At 32.5% G+C, this 17,154-nt stretch overlaps 1 long non-coding RNA gene across 1 annotated transcript in view; it reads left to right on the top strand.

The window, feature by feature from the left end:
* Window positions 1-17,154, top strand: part of LOC110596321 — a 98,054-nt gene that overhangs the window by 54,751 nt on the left and 26,149 nt on the right. The gene's annotated exons all lie outside the window — the stretch shown is intronic.

Here is a 17,154-nt window from a genome sequence, read left to right as displayed (position 1 = left end):
AAAAAAAAAAAAAAAAAAAAAAAAACTGCATTCATACCTCTTAAACGTACACAAATGTAATAAGAAGAAAATATCTTAAAAGGTTAAATTTTTGAAAGATACAGACATAGAAGCTTTTACACACCAAGAAATGTATCACTGAAATATATAAAGCAAAAAAAAAAAATCAGCAGTATAAAAATAATTTGATGAAACTGTGGGATGACATAATCTAAAATTTGACATGAACAGAACTGAAAGAAAAATGGACAAAAGTACTTAGTAAACATATACAGAGAGAGTTTTATACATAACTGAGAAACAAATCTTTTTTCTAAAGACTTAGATAAAATAATTAATCACTCAGAAACAAAATAAGTCTCAATAATTTGCAAAAATATAGAACATTTACAGCACGCATTCTCTTACCATAATTCAGTGACTAGAATTTACTAAGTGCTAATTTTGCATCCTAATTTAATTCACATACTACATTAAAGGAGATGTTATTATCTTCATTTCTGAAATAAATTCTAAAACTGAAGGAAAAATATACTGAATTTTAAAATGCTATGGAGATAGTAAAGAAAATCAGATATCAGCTATATATATTCTTACAGCAGAATGAAGTGATAAAAATAAGGGGAAAATAAGATCGTGCCAGATTATATATAATACATATATACAGAATATATATATATATATATATACATATATTTTTCTGGAAAGAAGAAACAGAAGAAAGAATCAAATTTTAAAAAAGGAATTTCTCTAAAGACTCAATTGTTTAAACTGAAAGAACCCACCTGATACTAGGCATAATGAAAGGAAAAACATGACTAAACACATCTTGTGAGTACTTTTTTTTCTATTTCAAGAATTGTTCATCTTGTTAATCACAAGTATGAAGTTATGGGACGTAATAATAATCAAGGAAGGAGGATCACTTGAACCCAGGAATTCGAGACTAGCCTGGGCAACATAGCAAGACCTCTTCTCTACAAAAACTTAAACAAAAAATTATCTGAGTGTGGTGGTCCCTGTAGTCGCAGATGCTTGTAAGGTGGAGGAGGGAGGCTCATCTGAGCCTAGGAGATCAAGGTTGTAGAAAGCTGTGATTGTGCCACTGCGCTGTGGCCTGCCCTGCAGCCTGTGCGACACAGTGACATTCCAAATTTTACAAATAAAAATACAAAAGAAAAGAAAAAAACAAAATGGAAAAGGTCTCAACCATGAAGAAAACTTAAAAGTTTCCTTCCATTCTCTCTTCTCTGGGCAGACCCACTCGTGCATTGAGGTTAATCATGATGTCTTTGAGATTCCCAGCCAATCATTTTCAAGCATCTCTGTCAAGAGCTGCAGACAGAACCACTTGAGATTTATTACAACCACTTTCCGTGTTTTTATTAGCTATCTTTCAAAATGCATTGATACTGCAATTGATGACTTGCATACTCTGAATATTTTATCTTTGGAAACAAATTACAGAACAATGATCGTGTTTATGTTGAAAAGCCCTATGCATTTGTGTGTGTGTGTGTGCATGCATGCAAATGAGCACACATATGTGTAAATAAACAGAATGAAACTGGAACACAGACATGCAGTGAAGAGTGGTTACCTGAAGGAGGTAGTCAAAGCTTCCTGATTACTCAAACTATGGCGCTAAAGAATATTCCCAGACTCTTCTAGGACAATAGACACAGACACCCAGGCTCAGCAATCAAGCAACATAATTAAGTACAAGTGAATACTACAAGCACCTGCATTCAAGCCAGAGTAACTATCTGAGGCAGTTTCACAGCATAGATCAATTAAATGGAAAACATCGTTTAAAAGATCATCATATTCTTCAGCCATGCTTCTTAGCTGAAGTTCACTATGTTAGCTTCAGTGATACATTAATGTCTCATTAAAATTTTTGAAAATTTTGTTGCAACATTTTTGCAATGTCCATGCATTTGTGGTTCAATCAGCAGTAGCAATTGTTCTGATTTCCTGTGGTTTCTTAAGACAGCCCACTGAGTTGAGAGAGTTGTTATTTGAGTTCCTGCAGTTCACATAGCTACCTAGAAAGTGATACATGTAAACAATCACATCTTATTCACTTTTAATCCATTCATAAAAACAGCATTTGCTTATTACATAGCCTTTTTAAAAGTTTTGTTTTTTAGTTTTTTTATCAATATATTTACCATTATTTGATTGTAGTCTCACTCAATGTTCTATAAATTTCTTAAGGATAGGGATCAAATTTTATTCATTGATGTATCATTAGCACCTTACATCTACTTATGTCTAGCGTAGGGAGACGGAAAATATATATTATATGAGTGAATGGGATGAAGGATGGATGAATTAGACAAATTCACTTACTATCTGAAACTTTTTATTGTCAAAAAAAACTTTGATAGTGTATAGGATTTCTAGAGAGCTAGTTAGCATATGGTCTTTGCTAAACATTATTCCTGACTTTACTGAGTTGATATATTATAATAAGAACATAGCTTTTAACTCCTCCCCCAACAGGGTTAATCCCCCAACAGGGATTAACAAGTGACCCCAATTATGAAAAAAAAAAACAGTATATTTCTATCTTTCTAGTCAATAATTTTCATTGTGTCTTACAATTTTTTTTTGTTCTCCAAAATGTCTTTTTTCCCCCAACAGGATTTGTCAACTAATTCTAGGATTTTATTTCAAAAAATGTTTCAAACGTATTTTTTTAAATGACTTTAACCATTTTTGTTAAGAGCCAAAGCCTGATATAACTTGTCATTTGACCAATTCAAAGAATGACGAGAAAATCCTCCTCAAAATCCTGTCATCCTCAAGAAACCTTTAGCCAAAAATCTAAAATAATTTTTACTTCAGTTCTATGTCAACAATCCAGGTGCAGTTAATCATCCAGTGACAGCTGTTGCTCACTGTATTAAACTAAATGATATTAGTGACCAAAATTGAGCTAGCAAGCCATATATACCTCAAAGTTGAACTGATTATTTTTATTGTGTTCTCAATCTTAGAAAAGAAGACATTAAAGTTTTCACACACAAAAGAATTCACTTCTGGCTACTTTCCTATTTTCTTTTGGTCAGATGGTTTTAAATTACTATTAAAAATCAGTATAAGAATAATGAGAATGAAAATCTGAATCGAAACCCAGATCAGTGAAATCAGGCTCACTGTCTACTGAATACACCCTACACCTGTTACATTTTGCCACTGGAATGGGATAAGCATTGTAACTAAATGGATTATGCTGCATTTCACTGGAAACAAATTACCCAATACTACCATTTATGAGTTAAGGTTTCCTGTAAGAAAATAGTAGTAGGAAAAAAAAGAGGGATTATTTCATATCTTTGAAGGGTGTTTTATCACACTGTGCAATTGCATGCAATTTAACACCTAAACTGCTTAAAGTGCAAATGATATCAACTAGTCCACCCTAAGGGCCTCATAATAGTCCTGCCGTTTGTGCTGCTAGAGCTGGTTTTGTCAGCACTTCCATTATAAGCCTGGTCTTTCAGGATTTTTTTCCACTCAACCATGAAAATTTGCTGTAGTTTACAACTTAGCATAGGTGGTTTTAGCTTAACAGCTCCTATTTTTCTTCTAACTATTTTGTCCCAAAAGAAGTCAGCTGGCCATCTCCCTAGCATGTAAAGAAAATAAGAAAAAGAAGACTTTATACCATAAATTATAGAAAATGAATTTTGAATTAATATTTAATTCAAGAGCTGTATCTAGCCTCATTGGTTTTAAAGTAGTTCTGACCCTATAGTCCCATCTCCAAAATATTGTCCTAAAATATTTGGAGAACACTCATCATTCCTTTCCAAATTTACTCCTGGTCTGGCAAGTTTTCCCGTCTATATATACTGGAAGTCTGGAAGTATAATCGATAAATAAATAAATGTTACAAAAGTGGTCAGATAAATCTCAAAAGGGTTGGAAGACAGGGAGGGAAGGAAGGAGGAGAGGACAGAGGGAGAGAGAAAACATAACTTTAAGCCATTGAAACCAGAGTGTTCTTATATTGGTGTTTCAACTTTTCTGATTTCTCTCATTCCTCCTACAAATAAAAACCACTCTCTCAAGTGCCTTTCTGGAGGAATCTTCAAGAATAAGAATTTTTCATCTACAATCTCTAGTTTGCACAGGAAAAAACATGAAAAAATATTTTTTTTTCTTTCAGTCACAGCCTAAAATACAGCTACACAGGTAGTGCAACCTTGCAGCTACAAATGAAGAACTGTCATAACTCTGGTGTGATCATCTCCCTTCATGTCTACTTAGGAATTTCATTCCTTTATATATTCTCTTTACCTGCCAACCTTCCAAAGTCTCCCTTCTAGCTCCTCCTGTAAACACATAAAATAAAATGTATCTTTTAAAAAAAACTAAAACTCTTCCATTAATCCTCTGTAATTTTAAAGAAAATGTTTACACTTATTTCAAATACTACTCACAAACATATTTATCTACTTAATGCATCCAGAATTTTAATTCATATATGCAGTGAAATAGGCATCTGAGTTCATTTTCTTCCAAGTGATTGCAAATTCTTCCCAATTTATTGAAAAATGTTACCTTTCCCTATAGATTTGAAATTCCACTTAACAATTTACTTAGACTGATCAATGTGTCCTTTATAAAGTTGCAGTAGTACACAAGCACACATATGTATATCAGTATGTATCTATGTATTGTGTGTTTGTTTACAAATAAATTTTTGCATACTATATCCTACTTAGAAATGTCTTGCTACATATTTTATGGTCTTCGATGCAAATGTGTTTGGAATCTTTGCTTACACTTTATCTTCTAGTCAATTTTCCCTGGTATAAATAAAAAGCTATGGCATTTTCTACATTTATTGTGTATCCTTTGGCAATATAGAATTTGTCTTTGTAGGGTCTATCAGATATTCTAAGTAAATTTCTTATCTTTCATATCAGCTGGAAAATAGTATATTTTATTGTTTCCTGATAATTATCCCACTTCTTTTTTTCTTTTAATCTTACTGTATTAGCCAGAACCTCCAGGGATGTTAAATAATGGTAATAATAGTAGTGAATACTTTGTCTTGATACCAACTTAAAAGTATTTATTATTTCATACTTTAATATGATTTCAGATATTTGATGTTTCTGATAAATATTTTATAACATTTAGAGAGTTTTTATCATTCCTATTTTACCTATTAGGGAAAATTTATCAAAACTTAATGTGTCAGGTTTTTGCCATAAGACAAATTTTATCCTGATTTATAAGAAATTGCCAAAATTTGTCAAATGTTTTTTGAGATTTTTTTCTACTATCAGTTTACTGAGAGTAATAATAGCCAGTGCTTTTGTATTTCTCACTATGTGCCGCACATAATTAAGCATATTATATTTATTAACTAATTGAAGTACTCTATATCATTACCTTCAAATTCGAAATGAAGAAGTTGGTCATACAGAGGTCACACAGCTTTGAGTGTCATAATGGGATTCACAGTCAGAAGTCTAGTTCCAGAGCCTACACTAAGCACCACTATAAATACCACCTCTATTATGCTAGCCTATTTCTAGACTTTAGCAATGCTTGGATTCTTGGAATCAACTATACCTTATCATTATGTATTAATCTTTTAATTCAGTATAGAATATAATTTTATACTCTATGTTGTTCTATATAAATGAGAATAGTCTTTAAAATTTTATGTGAAATTTAAACATATGAGATTCTACTATTAATGATATTTTACTTTTTAATAAAATGAATTGGGATGCTTTCCATCATTTTCTCTGCTCAAAAAATAGATGAAACAAATAGGACATACTAGTTTACAAATTAAAGATAATACACAAATAAAATTATATGGGTCTACAGCCTTTTCTAGTGATATATACTTTAAATTTATTCAAAAGTTATTATTTTGTTTGAATTTATGGACATGTGTTTAAAACTGCTTTCATATTGTACTGGTAATACGTTGATTATAATTACATTCATTTTCTCATTTCTAATATTGCAAATTTTCTCTTTCACTCTTTTCTCTCTTTCTATGTTTGAGAATATAATTAAGATTTTTATTTTAGTCTTTTAATTCCATCAGCCTGACCAACTCCTACACCCATTCTTCAGCATTTCTTCAGGAAAGAAGCCTTCTCCAACCTCCAGAAGCAGGCAAATTTTTCTCTTTTGTGTCTGTGCTACTCGTGTGGGCAACACTTCTCTCTATTGCAGCATTTATCACAATTATTTGTTCACCCTTCTATCTTTTTAATACACTAAAAGCTCCTTGAAGGCAGGTACAATACCATACACATTTACATGTCCTCAGCCCATATATACTTGCCCAATAACTATTTGAGGCATGGAAAATGAAGGAAGACTAAAAAACATTTATGTCGCACTGCCATTTTTTAAAGTATTAAAGATCAGATTACCTCAAATGTACTGCATGATTCAGAATGCTGTGTTTATGAAGAAGCTTAAAAACTGGGAGTCCTCCAGCTTAAAATTAGTAAACTATATCACACCATCTTATAGCCCATGATGTCACTAAGAATTCATTTCTTGCTGGGTGAGGTGGCTCAAGCCGGTAATCCCAGCATTTTGGGAGGTCAAGGCGAAAGATTGACTGAGTTCAGGGGTTCGAGACCAGTCTGGGCAACTTGGTGAGACCTTGTCTCTACAATAAATTTTTTTAAAAATTAACCAGTTGTGGTAGCGTGCATCTGTAGTTCTGGCTACTTGAAAGGCTGAGGCGGAAGAATTACAGGAGCTCAGCAGGTTGACGCTGGGGTGGCCGTGAGCATGCCACTGCACTACAGCCTGGGCGACTGAGTGAGACACTGACTCAAAAAAAATTAAAAAGAATGTATTTCTGTGTCAAAAAATGTTCACATGGCAGTTGGTGTCACTTTTCTTCAGGGACATTCAAATATTGGATTGGTAATAACTGTTGGCATTCTTACACTTTGGAAAACTAGATGCTATTATTTAATCAAGGACAGGAGAATAAGTTTGTAAAAGCTATTTATTAAGTATCTATATTATAACAATGCCTTCCATTGTTCTAGGTACTGGGGACAAGCAGTTAACAAAACAAGCAAAAGTCCTGTCTGCCCCCAAGGAGCTTGGATACCACTAGAGAGTATATTAAATAGACAATTGGAATGAAAAGGGTAGAATGTGCTTCAATAATTCATCAAAAAATCCCTGCTAAATATTTATCATGTTCAAGGTGTTACACAATAAAAAATTAAATATGATACAGTGCCTTCTCACTAGGAGCTCATGATATAACAGTGAAACATATACATACATCAAAAATTAAAATAAAATAGAGATATCCAGAGTTCTAAGGTAACACAAAGGAGTCAGTATATAAGTAATGTACCATTTTTAGAGCTGGCCTAGGGCCAAAATAAGCTATAAAATGTTAACAAATTCAAAATGGGCCATTTAGGAAAAAATGGAAGAAATGAAAATCATCATATAGGCGATTTAAGAACAAATAAAATGACAGGAAAATAACTATAAAGGACTCTTGATGATCAATTTTAAAGTGGAGATTGTAATTTGTATTGCAAGTTAAAAATAATAGGTTGTGATTTAGAACGAAAATTATAAAAATCAACAATGTCTTATGATTGTGGAAAATAATGATTACCAGTAGGCTCATCTTTAGGGAACACATCCACCAAAATATATTGAAATGGATGGTATTGTATCAAAAATATCAAAAATTTGAGCATGGTATCTGAAGCAATTGCTGTATTTGTAATGGGAAATAGCCATGTTCTACTTGACTGCAAAATTTCTAATTAAAATAGATTATGACAATGTATGATACAATAACTTGTTTTATAGGTAATTCTTCACAGACTGGAAGTAATGCTTGATGTATTACCCAAACAACTTCCTTTTATCAAATGACCAGAGATTCATGTGTATTTCTTTCTCTGTCTTTATTTTCTTTATTTTTAACTCAATTCAGAATTTTTCTTTTTCTCAGTGATGTAACCCTCTTGTCTTCTAAAAAGAGCTCAGAGTTCAGCTTTCCAGGGCTCTGGATAATGAGTTAGAATCCCAAGAGATGGTTCACAGAGAGAAAAGAAATCAGCCTACTCACCTTCACCTGTGCTTGAGCTGACACATAGGTAGGAAAGAATGGCCTATAGGCGGAGGAAGGGCAGCCACAAACTCTTTTGGGCCTCAGCTTCTTCACATGTAAAACGAAGCTCAGATATGATCATCCTGACAACAGTTGATACATGATCCCACAGAGAAAGACTCTGTACCAAACTCATGCTAGTTCTATGCTAAACGTCTGGAAAATGCCCTGTTCTCTCCTTTTCATAACTCTTTTCCAAGTCCTCTGAAGAGATCTCAAGAAGAAAGAGGTGTACTTTTAAGAGAAACTGACTACGAAAGTTAGGGTAATGAATGAAGCTTCCAGTCTCTAACCTCAGGGCCCATTGTGATTCCACAAGGAATAAGGACCAGAGGTAGGCCAAGATCTAACTCATCTGTACCTACTCCTTCCTGGAATCAATAATTGTGTTTTTTCTCAGGCCAAAAGGCTTTAAGCTGAAGTTGAAAGTCTGACCGATTCCAGACATGTAAATTTGTTGTTCTCAGTCTCAAAATAGCCAAATATTGTAATGCAATATGATTAATTATGAAGTGTGACTTAAGTAATTTGCTACCAATAATAAGCTACCAAATTTTACAAATAATTGCCTTTTAAAATAAATTAGAGCAGATTCAAGGTTACCTGTATCTTAATGTCACTCTTATCAACTTGTATCTTGATTTTTTTTTTTTTCTGGAATTAGACGAAATCAAGGTACCTAATCTCAAACCAGGAAAAGTGAAGAACAAAGGGAGGCCCAAACTTTACCTGTATGATGTCCACTTGTATACCTAATCCTGAGTTGTCCCACATTTTTAAAATAAAAAATAAAATAATTTTTTTTGAAAAGAAAGATGAAATCAGAGCAAGAATATGCAGAAATATAAGCATGGGTTCTGCATGTAAACATCATCCCTTGTATCTGTTATAGGAAAGATATTATTAAGGACTAATGCATCAAATGATTAATTTAATCAACAAATAACCATGGAGATGGGAAAGTGTGTATGGTGAACAGAGAGAAGGAAATGGTAGATGTAAGGGATGGTTCTGGAATAAGAAACAATTGCTTTGATTAGTCTATAAATAGGAAAGACTCTTGCAGGAAGGCTTAAGCTTTCTTCTGTGCTATAAATTAATTTACTTCTCAACCCCTATCAAACAAATGTCCTTCAGACAGTCTATTTTGTGATTTACTGCAATGTTTCCAAACCACAGCTACACATCAATAACACTTAGGGAATCTTTAAAATATATCTTCACCTGGACCCCACATCCCAAGTTCTTGTTTCAGTTGTTTCCACCATTAACTCAGTGGTTCTCGAAGCTTAGCAAGCTTCAAAATCACCTAGATGGTTTGCTAAAATACAGATTTCTAATGCCCATTTCTTGAATTGCTGATTCAGTAGTCTGGGGTGGAGTCTTAGAATTTACATGTAAAAGTGTTACTGATACCACTTGTCTGCAAACCACACGTTGAAAAATACAGTATTAAATAGTGCCATAAAAAAAGTATTAAATGATCGTAATGGGACGTAGGGACGGTATCTCAGGGTTATTTTTGTCTTTTGTTTTTTGTATTTTGTTTTTTGCATAGTGCTGCTTCATGGACTGAAACCATGTGGCAAGTTACCATGTGTTATCAGTCTGTTCCCATATGGCAAGGTCAGAAAAGAGCTTGTTCCACCACAACACGCTCTCTCTGGCCTCCCTCTCCACGGCCTTCTAAGTACTTTGGCTTCCATTCATGCCTAGGTTTCTCTGGCTTAACCCAGCTGCCTGAGTCAGCTGATTTCTATAGCAGTGACCTTATTTTTTTCTTCCTTTTTCTATCACATTTCTCTAATGGATGTTTTATATCCCCACAATCACTATTTTCTCACTATAGACTTTCCTTAGATGAAAGAAACCTTTCTTTCATTATTATTACTTTACAAAATAAACTGTATAGTTTTTTTCTTATATTTAAGGTATGAAATCCTTGTAATAAAATACTTTTCTAAAGTATTGACAATATTAAATTATTTGTATTTTCATGTTATTTACGTATGGGTAAATAAGAATTTGACTTAAACTTCTTATAAGTGTTATCAATGATGATAATGTAACCTTGTAATTATAAATTAAATAAAAACTGGAAAACCAATACATTATACATTAGTAACACACATTTAATATTCTAGATTATATCATATTGTAGAAATACTTAGTTGTGTTTACCAATGAAATAATGTAACATAATATATGCTTCTATGTTCTAATGTGCTTCTCTGTTTTGATATCAGTGATATTTGTGCCTATCAATATAATTGTTTTAGAAAATATGTGATTAATATGAAGCCTTTGAATTCTAGTTCACAATAATCAGATCTCATGCTTAACCTAAACTCTTTGAGGAAGTAATCTTAAAATGCCAATTTTAATTAGATATCCCTTCAAGAACTCTCCAAATGTGTCTTCTTTGTGTAAAGATAAATTTAGTTCCACTGTATTGTTCAAAATCTATGTTAAATGCATATGTAATCCAATGAGTATCACAAGAGGAAAAAGAAAAGATCTTCATAAGGTATTTAGACTTAGCATTACTGCTAATGATTAATGTGAAAAAGACAGAATTTGCAGAGTACAGCTCTCAAAACAAATGTGGAATGATCTACTGTTGCCTGCTTCTTCTGAGTTCAGATGCCCATGCTCTGAAGTGCCAGGTCATACTGTATCTCCCCTGTGCTTCTCCACTAAGTGCTATGAAACCGTCATGAGAACAGCATACACTGAGGAAGGTGACACCTGTGCTTCACTTCCTAATATATAAAATAGGTGTCAACATGAGCACTGATCTTGTAGCCTGTGGACATTTAATAATAAAATAAAATAAATGTGTGTTTATATATTTTTTAAATTTTCAACTAAAATAAAAAAACACATAATTTTAAAACTTCACATGTACTCACAAACCCCAGGACAATATATCTGTACCCAAGTATTGCACAGAAGGCAATTTGAGAAAACCACTTTAGAATAATGATTCTTATTGGGTAGAAGAAAGTTTGCTTGACACCCTAGGGCAGTGGATCAGAATAACCTGAAATCTTTTCAAAATACATACGTCCTGCAATGAGATTCATATTCTGGGTAGAGCTTTTGGGAATTTCCAGCTATGGCGATGCATTGTTGCTGTAACATACTTTATGTTACAAAGAGGAAAGGGGAGTTGAAGAATAACTGTGTTCAAAATCCACTGAAGATAACTTTAACATCAAAATTAGATTATTTTCCTCAGTTGTAATCCTTTACCATCTTTCTTGAAACTCCTTATTCCGTATAATTATTGAGAATTATCTTATTGATTTCCGTTCTACTCACATGACTGTTTGGAATATTTTTTCCCACTGGCTCCTCATCTTCCTGGTCCTTAAGTATATATGTCCTACAAAATTATCCTCCTTCCTAGACTCACATTGTTTTTTCCCTTCATTTTTATTTTAGTCTCAAGGTGTACAAGTACATGTTTGTTACATGGACACAGTGTGTAGTGGTAAGGACTGGGTCCCAGGTGGTCCCTTCCCCAGATAGTGGGCACCGTGCCCAGCAGGTAATTTCTGAACCCTACCCCTCTTCCTCCTTTATTGGTGTCCCCAGTGCCTATTATTTCCATCTTTGTGGCCATTTAACTCCTGCATATAAATGAGAACATGCGGGATTTGGTTCTCTGTCGCTAAGTTAGGTTTCATTCTTAACAGCCATTCCCTCTTCTGTAAAATATTCAGACTACTTTTAATCTTTCAAATTTGAGGGCAAAGGAATAAAGAGGATCGATGATTAAGGAAATGAGTATATAAATATGAATTTAAATAATCTCATTTCTCATTACTCTACTATGATTACAACACCGAGTCAAACTTTCAAGAGGTAGCAAACATTGGGAAAATAAATTCAAATTATAACTAGAAATTTCAGTATACAACTTAGCACAGTAAAAGTTCCATTAAAGGCAAATGGCAGAAGACAATTCAATATAGAGTGAAGACTCTGAGTAACTCAATATAGAACTTAAAATATTTTAAAGTCATACTTTTAAAAACAAGAAACCAAATGCTTAGTCAGAGATAAGTTTCTGGGAAAGGAAATTCTTGTTTTAAATATGTTCTTAAGGAATAGGATTTGCTATGTGGATCATAGTTTAACACACACACGTACAAAAAGGTTTGGATAGAGATGAAGACAAAAATAGATAGACAAGAGGTATTTTCCCCAGAAGATTTATATACCTGCTTAGGAGGCCTTTGTGTTGTATATAGACAGAAGGAAGAAAAAAGTAATTTTAAAAACGTTGAGATTATAGTTTTCTTGGAAGAATTCAGGAATATATATTAGGTATATTTATATGGAAGAGTTTAAGACAGTACTCTGTAATTCATAAGAGATAACACTTGAAAAAAGGAGCCATACCTCTATATTAATTTAATTTTTGCATTTTAGTCTTAACTTTTAAAAAATTTCATGAGTGCATAAAAGTTGGACATATAAAGTACAAGTAAAAAATCTCGATATAAGTATACAATGTGGAATGATCAAATCAGAGTAATTGGAATATCCATTACCTCTTACACATTTATCATTTGTTTGTTTTGGGAGCATTCCAAGTTCACTCCTCTGGTTATTTTGGAATATACATCAGCTATAGTTGCCCTAGTGTGCTACCAAACACTAGATCTTATTTCTACTGTCTCACTATATGTTTATACCTATTAGCCAACCCATCTTTATGTCCCATTCCCCACTACCCTTCCTAGCCTCTGGTAACCATCATTCTATTCTCTACTTACATTAGATCAATTTATTTTTTGCTCCGGCATATGAATGAAAACATGAAATATTTGTCTTTCTATGCTTCACTTATTTCACTATTTCACTTATCATAATGTCCTTTAGGTCTATCCAAATTGCTGCAAAATATTTCATTCTTTTTTCACAGCTGAATAATAATTAATTGTGGATACATACCCATTGCGTTTATCCATTCATGGGTACTTATGTTGATTTCATATCTTGGCTATTATGAATAGTGCTGTAATAAATATGGGAACACAAATATCTCTTCAATATACTGATTTCCTTTCTTTTGGATATATAACCAACAGTAGGATTGCTGGATCATATGGTAGTTCTATGTTTAGTTTCTTGAGGAAATGTCATACTGTTTTTTACAGTGACTGTACTATGTGACTTTCCTACCATCGGTTTATGAGTGTTCCCCTTTCTCTGAATTCTCACCAGCATCTGTATTTTTTGCTTTTTTGATAAAAGTCACCTTAACTGGAGTGAGATGCTATCTCATTGTGGTTTTGATTTGCATTACTCTGATAATTAGTGATGTTGAGCGTTTTTTCATATACCTGTTGACTATATATCTTCTTTTGAGATATATATTTTGCCCATTTTTAATCTTTTTTTTGTTTTTGGTATTCAGTTGCTAGAGTTTCTTATATATTCTGGTTATTAATTCCTTGTCAATTGGATTGCTTGCAAATATTTTCTGCTATTTTGCAGGTGTCTCTTTGTTTTGTTGATGGTTTCTTTTGCTGTGCAGAAGCTTTTTAGGTTGATGTAATCCCATTTGTCCATTTTGTTTTTGTTACCTGTGCTTTTGAGGTCTGACTCAAGAAATCTTTGTCCAGACCAATGTCCTAAAATATTTCTCCAACGTTTTCTTCTAGTAGTTTCATGTCTTACATTTAAATCTTTAATCCATTTTTATTTGATTTTTGTATATGGTGAGAGATAAGGGCCTAGTTTCATTGACTTTTATACAAATCGACATCTCTGCTTTACTGTTCTTATTAATAAAATGAAGTATTTCAGTTAGATCAGATTATTAGTCAGGTTATGTTATATACCTATAGTAATAATTTAGCCCCTAAGTATCAGTGACCTAACACAGCAAATGTTTATATTTTGCACATGTCCAATATTGGTCCACAAAGATTCTACCCCATTTAGTCACTCAGCTACCCAACTGATTAAGACTTTGTTATACTGAGATACTACCATCTTAGTACCATGCTACAAGGGACACCATGGTAGGAAAAGATATTGGTAAAAGGGCTCATAGCTTTTAATTTCCTTGGTCAAAAAGTGATAGGCATCACTCCCACCACAGCCAATTAGTCAGAACCGCTCTCATGGTCCAAACTAAATGCAAGGATGTATGAGAAATTTAAAGGAGTATGTACAATATTTTGTAATCATTGCTCTATCTGCTACCATCTCCAATTTCTCAACCAGGATCCCAAGGTTTATGGTTCTTTCATTATAAAGGCTAGCATTTACTGACTACCTTCTATTTATCAGACAATTTACATATGTTAAAATTTACTACCTAGAATAATTCCCTAAAATAAGCAATGTTATCTCACACTGAAAAACAGGTTTAGAGAAGCCGATTTTCCTAACAGGTATTGGAGTTGACCTCTGAATTCAGAGTTGTTTAACCCAGATAACTTTGTTTATCCATGTCTTGCTGTTCTTCATGAGTATAATATAATGAAAATGGTTTTTGAAGGCGTGTGCTTTAGCATAAGTAAGAAAACAAATCTGAAATGTTTTAATTATATTAAAATGCCTAACAAAATTGTATGTTTTTCTATAATGAGACCGCGGATTATCTAAAATGTCACATTGCTTTTGATTGAAAGTATATAAAATCATGTGATGACAATAACTATCTAATGCTTATTATAAACTCTGATATCCCATTACAGGTTTTTGATGAAAAAAATTATAAAATGTTAGAGCAATGAGTAAAAATTACAGGGATCCTTCACAATATAAGTTGGGTGTTATTGGGATAGACTGGAAAATTGTGAAAAGGTTTATACCTCTAGGATTCTCAGATTGCATAACACATATCGGTATTGTAGGTCTCATATTTGCATTTTCTTTGTCTTGTGGATTGACACTATAGATATGATTGCATTAACTCTCCTGATGTTTTACTTACATGGTACCAAATCTGCAGTTATTTGAAAATCCCATGTGAATGAATGATTTTTTTTTCTTTGACTTTGAAGGTTAGACATCAATTAATGCACTAAGAAAGTCACTGAGGATAAATTGAAAGGTGGAAGGGTAAGGAAGAATTTTCAGTGATTATCAGTTAAGTCAATGAATCACTGAAAATTTTTCCTTGCCCTTCCACCTTTATAAAAGAAAGAGATGGTTTCTTTTCTTTTCTTTTCTTTTCTTTTCATTTAGCTTTATTCACTGAGTACCTACTGTATGCCCAGCATCATGCAATCATGCTGGGATTGGAATGTCAAAAATGAATACATCAGAGGCCTTGCCTTTAAAAGACTTCAGACATTTTGAGTAAAAATGTGTTAGCATTTATTTCTTTCCCCTTTACTTAGACTCAAATCACTCTCTTTCTAGTAATTTACTTTACCAATTTCCTAATATAACTAAGCATTTCATTATATTATTAAGGTATTTGTGCTTGTATTGTCAAAATGACACCTGTTTCAAAATACTTAAGAATATTAATTAGCTTGTTTTTCAGCACAAAAGATAAAATCATGTTTTAAAAATGCAATTATCTTTTATCAGTTGAAGTAATAAGATTTATTTTACAAACTTATTTTGCAATAATATACAAACAAATGTTAGAAAAAAAATGGGTGTTTTATTAGCTGATGTCATTTTTTAAGATCTCAATATTTTGAAGAAATAAGTTACTGATAACTAAAACTTACAAATATGTACCACTTTTCATTTGACTGAAATGCCTGGAAAATAACCCAGCCAATTTTGTGGAGCAGAATTAATATAAAAAAAATTTTTAAAGACTGTTTTTTCACCCTTTCTTTTTTTATGAATTAATTATTCTGAGTTTGCTTGTGAGAATTGGAAATGTTTTTCAGTATTTTCAAATATAGAAAAAATATAGAGTTAATCCATAAATGCCCTCTTGTGACAGACTCCAAAAATGCAACTGCTTTTCCTTTATTTACTATGCTTTTATTTTGTTCTAAAATAATTTTATATATCATGCAGCAACAGTTTTGATAAGAAAAATATCAGTTTTAGGTGATGAAATTAATTTATCAACTTTTTAATAAACTATGTGTTGTTTTGAAATTTAGGCAGAAAAACTTGTGACCACATTATTCCCTGTGCAAGGTCATTCTTGAAAAGTCCTAGGAAAGATTCTCCTTCTAGTGGCACCTTCTGGTGAGGGAATTCCAGAAGTGAAAAGACCCTTTTTTTCAACCTTTTCTTGAGAACGTCCAAGGTCACAAAACATTTGCCAATTAGATATTTAGAAGATAATAAATACATTGAATTAGTTCTAGGCATTCCTTCATAAATCATTGATGATTTTAATCAATTATTTCACCTATACTGTGTGGTCATTTTTGGAGTTCCTAGAAGTAAATATCATTACTTACATTTTAAAATAAAAAATTAATTATTAAAACATCTCACTGATTTGTCCATAGTTAAAAGTGAGCACATCACTATATTACCCATGAGCCAACACATGGGTTTTAGACTTAACTGCATTTGAAAGTCAAATGACTGCAAACTTTTCAAAGGGCACTTGTGTATTTCTTAAAGTTTATTTCTAAAGCTTTGTTTAAAGCTAATAATACCTAACTTCACTCCAGTTTTAAACCACAAAAAAGAATTGTTGAAAAGTATTTTCTTTTCAAGATTTTGTCTAGAACAGCTTCCCATAAAGAAATGTCATGAATTTTTTTTCTTAAGAATCAGCTATAACACAGAACTTTGAAATTAGCCAAGCCCATGCTGAGACAAGTTACTTGTTGTTGTTTTTATTTAATATATCAGTTTCTTTTCTGAAAAGTGAGAATAATAGTAACCTGACTCATAAGATTTTTGTGAGATTTACATGAAATATATATATTCCTTTACCTTATAGAAGCTTAAAATGATAGCCTTTATTATTAGAAAAAAGTTTAAATTTGTGATGAGGATTCAAAGAAAACACAATCTAAGCTTATTTGTGGTTAAGATGA

The sequence above is a fragment of the Carlito syrichta genome, unplaced genomic scaffold (genome assembly GCF_000164805.1).
Source record: "Carlito syrichta isolate Samal-C Ts95f unplaced genomic scaffold, Tarsius_syrichta-2.0.1 Scaffold308421, whole genome shotgun sequence".
Lineage (NCBI taxonomy): Eukaryota > Metazoa > Chordata > Mammalia > Primates > Tarsiidae > Carlito > Carlito syrichta.
The sequence above is the reverse complement of the archived record's forward strand: the minus strand, read 5'-3'. Positions and strand labels throughout refer to the sequence as shown.